Below are 8719 nucleotides of genomic sequence, written 5' to 3'. Positions count from 1 at the left end.
TTTCACTACATTTAAAACAGCATGACTTTCAGAGACTATTGGTTAGCTTAGGCTAAATTCTTTTTTTTTCTTTAATTTTTTTTTAAAGTTTTTTTTTTTTTAATTAATTTATTTTTGTCTGTGTTGGGTTTTTGTTGCTGCGCGCTGGCTTGCTCTATTTGCGGTGAGCGGGGACTACTCTTCATTGTGGTGCGTGGGCTTCTCATTGCGGTGGCTTCTCTTGTTGCGGAGCACGGGCTCTAGGGGCACGGGCTTCAGTAGTTGTGGCACACGGGCTCAGGAGTTGCAGCACATGGGCCCTAGAGTGCATGGGTTTCAGTAGTTGTGGCACGTGGGCTCAGTAGTTGTGGCTCCTGGGCTCTAGAGCACAGGCTCAGTAGTCGTGGAGCACAGGCTTAGGTGCTCTGCGGCATGTGGGATCTTCCTGGACCATGGATCGAACCCATGTCCCCTGCATTGGCAGGCAGATTCTTAACCACTGAGCCACCAGGGAAGCCCAGGCTACATTCTTTTACAAAGAGAAAAAGCAATGCGAAGTCAGAGATTTATCCAAAACCATTTTCTAGCTTATATGAGCAATAATGACGATGACACCCAGCATTTTTATACTCACTGGTATTAACACTTACCAGGCACCGTTCTTTTTTTTTTTTTTTTTTTTACCAGGCACCGTCTTAAGAGCTACATGTGCTGGGCATCGTGCTAGCCTCTGGGGTTACCACGGTGAACAAAGCCTGACCCAGACCTCATCTGGTGGAGTGTCCAGACCAGTGGAGGTGGAAGCCATCATTTCAATGCGCTCACAAATGAGAGTATAATTGCAGGCTGGTGTAGGATGAGGCAGTCATTAGTGATTCTATTATTCCCTGCACCGTCCACATACTAAAGCAGGAAAGTATATATTTTCTGGATAATTTTTTGCTAAAAGGGTCAAATTCCTTCTTAATATCTCTGCTCCCTGACTGCCTCCATCTGGCCCCTCCCTCTGAGGTCTGGGGCAGCATTTAGCTTCCCGTGTCTGTCCTGCCTCTCCACCTCACTGATTGTCTAATTTTCCCTTCTCGTCCTAGTATTTCTTCGCTTGTTGGGCTTGTTTGGCTACCAGCCCTCCTCCTGCCTCTGTTACAAAAAGGTAATTACAGAGATTAAAGGGAAAAAAGTAGTTGGCTAAATATTAAGTAGCCTTTCCCAAGAACGCTGAAGGCATTTTAAAACTGTACACAGCTATCTCCCCATTAGGTCATGCAGGCCTGGAAAATAGTGAGTGGTTTAAAATTTCTTCAAGGGGAGCATGAGTAGAAAACCCACAGTTTAATCAAAAACAATCTCTGTAGGGCCCTAAGATCTTAATTGGTTGGAATGTGCTTTCGTCCCGACTGACATCCTTCCTGCTAGGTGACAGCCAGTGCAAAGTCCCTAAACACAAGGAAAGGGCTTTTTATGAGTGACTGTTAGTGTTACCTATTAGAGAAAGTGCTTTGTTTTGGGTTACTGTTTCGCTTTGGGGGTTGCAGTTGGAAGGGGTGAAAGTATAAGGAAGTGGAAAGAAACATTTAATAGACTTTGTGAGTTTTCTGAAGTCATTATGTCTACTCATTTACACTAACAAAATTTTTGTATTCTCAAATTTGATACTTAAGAGTCTCAACTCTTTAAGAATGAACATGTGCTATGGTCTGAATGTTTGTGTCCTCCCAAAATTCACATGTTGAAATCCTAACCTCCAAGGTGATGGTATTAGGGGGTGGAGCCTTGGGAGGTGATTAGGTCATGAGAATGGAGCTCTCACAAATGAGATTAGTGGCCTCAGAAAAAGAGAACCCAGAGAGCTCACTTGCCCCTTTTGACATTTAAGTTTACAGTGAGAAGACAACCGGCCGTCTAGGAGGAAACAGGCTCTCACCAGACACTAGCGCCTTGACCTTGTACTTCCCAGCATCCAGAACTATAAGAAATAAATTAATTTTCTTTATAAGCCACTCAGTCTGTGATATTTGTTATAGCAGCCTGAATGGACTAAGACACCATGGAAGCTCCAAAACCTGCAAATGTAACTCACCAGTTAAATTTGTGTCCCTGAGGTTACTGAGCAGGAATAATTGTTGAATGGGGCTAACTAGCCTTCTAGAAATCTCTTCTCAATGTGGCTGTGTGGTTCTCAGGGATGACTTGATCTCATTTAATCATCACCTCTACCTTCTGGAGTAGTGAAATGACATCACTGCTGCTCACCACTCTGTCAGGTCCTCCTGTCTTTCTGGCAGGGAGGATTATGCTTCCTTTCCCCCTTTAAACTAGACTTAGCCATTTAACTTGCTTTGGCCAATGAAATGTGAGTCACTTTTGCACTGAAGCATTTAAACTCTCTTCCCCTGCTACAGTGATCTTGGAAGCACATGTTGGTATAGAGGTGCCTTAAGACCAACGCACCCTGGAAAGAAGAACCAACTCATGGAGAACAGCTGCCCTGGAGAATCACTGGATCCACAGCTCTACTATGGAATTGCTGGACTTTTTGCATGAGTGAGAAATAAACTGTAGCGGTATTAAGCAGCTGAGATTTGGGGGTCTTTGTTACTGCAGCATAAAATAGCCTACACTTTCTGATACAAGTAAATATTATTACCCTAATTTAGAGATAAAGAAATGGTAGAGCCCGCCCGGCCTAGCCCCGCCGGCCCGCCCGTGCGCCCCACGCCGTTGGCGCCGGCATGTCGGGCCCCCGGACAGCCGGAGCCGCCGCAGGCGGGCGGGCCGGCGGGCCCCGAGAGCGCGGACGCGTTGCTGGGCGAGGCGGGGCTGAGTTTCACGACCACCGACCTGAGCCTTGTGGAGATGACCGAGATCGAGTACACGCAGCTGCTGCACATCTACTCGCACATGGAGGCGGCGGCGGCCGACGGCGAGCTCGAGGCAGCCTCAACTCGGCCCTCCTGGCGCGGAAGGCGGGGGTCTTCGCGGCGGCCGGGGGCGCGGCGGCGGGGGGCGCGTCGCCCGCGTACCCGGTGCTGTGCCCGCCTGCGCCGGCCGATGGCGGCTTCGCGGGCGCCAACCAGTGCCTGGGCCACATCGACTTCCAGGAGCTGCGCGTGATGCTGCTGAGCGAGGCGGGCGCGCGCCCCGCCGCCGAGAGGACGCCGGGCGCCGACGGCCCGGGCGCCGGCGCACGCCGGCCCAAGGCGCCCGACGGCGCCTGCGAGAACGTGGAGGGCGCGCCCGAGGCGCGGGCCAAGTCGGCCGTGCGCGTCCGCCTGGAGGACCGCTTCAACAGCATCCCAGCCGAGCCCCCGCCAGCCCCGCGCGGCGCGGATCCCCCCGAGCCCGGCATGGCGCTCAACAATTTGGTAACTCTTATTCCCCATGCATCCGAATTAATGAATGCTCCTCTTCATCAGCAACAAAACAAATGGTACAACATTAGTGAAAAAGAAAACTGCTGCTCCAACTACTGCTCTGCAATTTCCATACCCTCTGTTTACTGCAAATAGTTGCTCTACTAGTGGAAATTCTAATCTTTCACAAACACAGAGTTCTAGTAACTCATGTTCTGTACTTGAAGCTACCAAGCATCAGGATATTGGATTGCCGAGAGCATTTTTTTCTGTTATCAGCAAGAAATTGAATCCACTAAACAGACTTCGGGTAGTAGAAACAAAGCTTTGCCTGAGCAGGTTTGGATTAAAGTAGGAGAAGCGCTATGTAAACAGGCAATAAATAAGAGGAGTCGGAGTAGGATACGTCAGTTGGACACAAACATAGAACGAAGAGCCCTTGGAGAGCTCCAGAATGTGGGTGAAGGCTCCACAGCAGTGCAGGGTGCTTGGCAGTCGGTGGAGTCGTCCCAGGCCACCCTCGGGGAGCAGACCCAGAGCGGGCCCCAGCGGGGCAGGTCCCAGCACAGGGAGAGGCACAACCGCATGGAAAGAGATAGAAGGCGCAGAATCCGCATTTGTTGTGATGAGTTGAATCTTTTAGTCCCGTTCTGCAACGCCGAGACCGATAAGGCAACGACTCTGCAGTGGACCACAGCGTTCCTGAAATATATTCAGGAAAGACATGGAGATTCTCTTAAAAAGGAATTTGAGAGTGTATTTTGCGGTAAAACTGGCTGAAGGCTAAAGCTGACCAGACCAGACTCCTTGGTGACGTGTCCCACACAGGAGAGTACAGAGTAGCCCAGCTATGGAGATTAAGTGACTGGATGTGAACACTAATGCCTGGGAAGTAAACGGCTGTTCCTTCGTGGCCCATAAACATTTCCTAGGACCCTGGAACTCAGCTCTGATAGTCTAACTCTAAAGGGACATGATTCAGCTGATGGGACTCCAGTGGGGACTTTGAAAGCACATTTTGTAAAAATATTTATCTAAAACAAAATGCTTACCGATTAATGTCCTCTTAGACCATTTGGGGAGGGAGACATCTTGACAATTAGTAAGTAATTTTTCAATTATCTGTCTGATTCCATCATGTTTCCTTAACATGATAACTTGAAAAATTAACATCCTTTGTAATTTCTTTAGTCTTAGAAGGTACATTGCTTTTTACTTATTTTATTTACATTTTAAATATGCCCCCTTAGCAACTAGAACAAGTTAAATTGTTCTTAACTATAAGTAGTTTGGACATTTTATTTCATTTGTTTATCACTTCCCCTTGTAATGATTTCTAGCTTCATAGAACTGTATTGCAAAATGCAGTCCTATTTTAAACCTTTCTGCTAGAAATTTTCCAGAGATCTCCTTTAAAGGTACTTTTGTCCATAAATGAAATATTGTCACGGTAGATTGCTTCAATGCCCTCATTTTCATATTGAGAGTCATTACTTTCTGTGTAATAAACTGTAGTGTTTGGAACTGAGTTTTTCAAATGAGTGGCTTTATTTATTACAATAGATAATACCAATAGACTTTAGTGCAATACAGTCACTTTCAATAAATACTGTCAATGGGAGATAGTTAAATGTTTGTACACAAAGGAGGCAGGTAAATCAGACGAGACCTTTGTATGGAAGGGATACTGTACATTAAATTCTTTATTTTTTTTTGTAATACTGTGGCCAGTCATTAATCTGAAGATTTCATATATCATTTTATTGAAATGATATCTTAGCCTTTACACAAATGCCATGTAAACAAGTTGCTGAATAATAAAAAAAAAGAAATGGTAGAATTGACAAGCAGTGATAAAAATGTAAAATTCAAAGATCCTTAAGGATTTTCATGTCTCCCTCTCATAACTTATAATGGCTGCTCTTTTTTCTTTTTCTTCTATCTCTTTGAAACCTTCTCAACATCCCAACTCCTACCAAAATTCCATCTCCTTCTTCCTCTGGCCCCCATTTTACTAGGATATGATCTTTGCAGGTAGAGACTGTGTCTCACGATGTTGTACACAGAGCAGATGCTCAAAAAGATTAGTTTAATTGAATCACTTCCAATAATATCATGTGAGCATTATCTTTTGAGATACAAAACAACCCATTCTCTGATGATTTTCTTAAGTGGAAGCCAAACATTTTGAGAAAAATAAAATCTTTATTACACATTAAAAATTATTATTTATTAGCAAGCATTTATTGGATGCCACGTACTGTGCTATGCATTTTACGTAAACTGTCTCATTTGACCCTGGTGTGGTTGATAGTCTCCAGAGATGGTTGCCATCCAGTCCCCTCTTCCCTGTGTGCACAAGCAATTCCTCCCACCAAGAGATGGAGTTCGTTTCCCCTCCCCTGACACCTGGGATGGCCATGTGACTTGCTTTGACCAATAAACTAAGGTGGAAATGACACTGTGCTAGTTCTGGCTCTAACTTTTAAGAGAACTGGCAGCTTCCACTTTCACTCAGAAGAAACCAGGAACCACACTGCAAGGAAGCTTGGGCTAGAACACTGAACAATGAGAGACCATGTGGAGAGAGGCCACTGGGAGGAGCTCTGAGGCACCCCACATGTGAGTGAAGCCTTCTTACACCTTCCAGCTGAGTCAAATGGCAAGCCAAAGGCAGCTGTGAGAGTGATCCCAGCTGATGCCTTGAGAGCAGAAGAACCACCCAGCTGAGCCTCTCACGAATTCCCTACCCACAGAATTATAAGAAAGAAATTGCTGTTCTAAGTCACTGTTTTGGGGAGGTTGCTACACAACAGTGGTGAATGGTAACACATGATACCAACCTTAAAACATAAGTGCTATGGAGGCTGGGAAGGGTTAAGCCTCTTCCCCTGAGGTCACACAGTTAATAAGTGGCAGAGCCAGGATGAGAACCCAGTTTCATCGGACTCTAAAGCCCAAACTCGTAGCCATACCCTATATTGCCTCTAAAGTCAATTCATTCGTTTAGAAACTTAGAAATATATTACGTATAACTTGACATTTTCACTGACTCAACGCAATTAGTATACAAGGAAATTCAAACTTTCCACAAGTTATTATTTAGAGACCTCTTCTAGTGGTGACACATCAGAAACATCATGTTTGTCACCCTCTTCCTCACAGCCTTAAGAAAATGAAAGAATGCATCATGGCTGTCCTTTCCACCACTGATGGTGATGTGCTCCAAGGCATCTGGGGTGAATAAGTCTGTCGGATTAAAGTGTGCTGTGTGACACAAGGCATGCATGTTGATTATCAAGACAACTATGATTTTTCTCAAATTAATTTTAACTGCATGTTCACACAGAACATAGTTATTGAGTGTGGCATGTTGAATTTTCTGAAGATGGCCGGATCATTCCACATGCTCTTCTGCAATGAGAACTTGCCATCCTTCATCAACTGGTAGAGTCTATTTCTCCACTCCTTTGGCCTGGAAAGACTCCAGGCCTGTTTTGATCAATGTTATACAGTGGAAATGACCCAGTGCTAGTTCTTGTTGTAGCCCTTAATTGGCTTGGCATCTTCTACATCCTGCCTCTTGGAAGCCAGTTGCCATGTAAGAAATGCTGCTACCCCAAGACCACCATGCTGTAAGAAGGACCATGCATGCATAGGACCTGGAGGATGAGACACTACATGGGGAGAGAGAGACCAAGGAGTGTTGAACGGGCCAGACATGTGAGTGAAAAGCCCTTTCAGGAGTGGGTCCTCCAGCTGCCCAAGACGACATTGTGTGGGACAGAGATAAACCATTCAGTGAACCCACGCCGAATTCCTGACCTACAAGATCATGAGCAAAATAAAAATGATTGTTTTAAGCCATTAAATGTTGGGGCATTTTGTTTCCTAGCTATAGATCACCAGAACACTGAAGAATAAATATTTGAAAGTGAAAGTGACCAACGATTGTTTCTTTAATCACCCTGTATTTAGGATATAAGTCGTATGTTGCAGACTTCCACGACTATGAGTTCCAAAGAGATCAGATTAACGTCAATCTCCAAAATACAGTGGTCCTGAGCCCCCAGCTGCTTGACTGCAAGCCCATAGGCCTTGTCCCCGCCCTCACTCTGTTCAATTCTCCCAGTTACTTGTAGGAGCCCCTATGTGCCCTCAAACCAGACTGTCTGTTGCTGGCAGTCACCATGGACTGTCCAATGTTACTCCTCTTATGCTCCAAATCCCACTCATTTCTGTTCACTGCCTGAGATGCCACTGAAAGCTGTCTCACCATTGCCACTGCTGACTGGCCTTGTCACAGATGCTGCCCCAGGTGCAGTCTTGGCCACTGATCCCTGGTGTGAGACGAGCCCAGAGTCTCACGAGGTCTCTGGTGAAGCCAGTTCCTTCAGTGCTGGCCCTCGGCCCCTAACAAAGGCTGTGTCCTGCCCAATGAGCCAGGTGGGAAACAGCCAGCCCACGGATGATCCCTTTCTCCTGGCCCTGCACCTCTCCAGTGGCCGCTACACAGTCTACGCAACCCACTCACTCCTCTTCTCCACCACTCACACAACCAGAGGCTCCCGGGCAATCAGGGTGTACAAAGGAGCCATCAGAAGGAAGCCTGTGGTCCTTCTCCCCAGCTGCCCGGCCAAGATGCCCTGTTTGAACAATTCACAAGGATCTTAGGGGGAAAAAAGAGCAACAAACAAGCAAAAACCTATAAATGTTCCTACACACAAAGCCTTTTTAAGTATGATGAAGAATTGGAAGAATTCTTAACTACATCTTTCCTCTTAGACTCTTGCATCTCTGCATGTGTAGGATGACAGCATATGGGTGTGGAAAACTGTACAAAATCTGAAAGGTGTCCACACCAGATGATGGGGAACAGACTCAGAGAAAGAGTAGAAAAAGGAGATGAAAATAAAGGGCTGAGAAAGGAAGGGAGGAGTAACGGGGTAGGCATCCAGGCTGGAGCTTAATAATGAATGGTGTTCGCTGGCTCCCCAGGGAAGCCCTGGAGCCTCTACTGCTGATATAATTGAATTATTGATAGGAAATATATGAAGCTCTGGCCCAAACTGACAGTTGGAAGACAAGCTGACAGCAATTTAAATTGATTTTGCCCCCAATAAAGTGGAGGCATTTCTGATCTTCAGAGATGCTCAAGGCCCCTGTGGGCAGAGATGGTGAGGAGATCCAGGTTTTCAAAGGGTCTGTGACTCTCCCTGACCAGGTCTGGAAGCAGCAGGAGACCTTGGCCAGAATCATGGGCTTACCCAGTGATGTTATTTTTTTTTAATTTTTATTGGAGTAGAGTTGATTTACAATGTTGTATTAGTTTCAGGTGTACAGCAAAGTGAATCAGTTATACATATACATATATCCACTCTTTTTTA

General features: G+C 45.8%; 1 pseudogene; it reads left to right on the top strand.

Moving 5' to 3' along the window:
• Positions 1 to 2754: 2754 nt before the first annotated feature.
• Positions 2755 to 4197, top strand: LOC114895663 (annotated as a pseudogene).
• The last annotated feature ends 4522 nt before the right edge of the window (positions 4198 to 8719 follow it).

The sequence above is a fragment of the Monodon monoceros genome, unplaced genomic scaffold (assembly GCF_005190385.1).
Source record: "Monodon monoceros isolate NGI ecotype Baffin Bay Population unplaced genomic scaffold, NGI_Narwhal_1 Super_Scaffold_14, whole genome shotgun sequence".
Classification (NCBI taxonomy): Eukaryota; Metazoa; Chordata; class Mammalia; order Artiodactyla; family Monodontidae; genus Monodon; species Monodon monoceros.
Note: the sequence above shows the minus strand (reverse complement) of the source record. Positions and strands in the feature narration are given on the sequence as shown.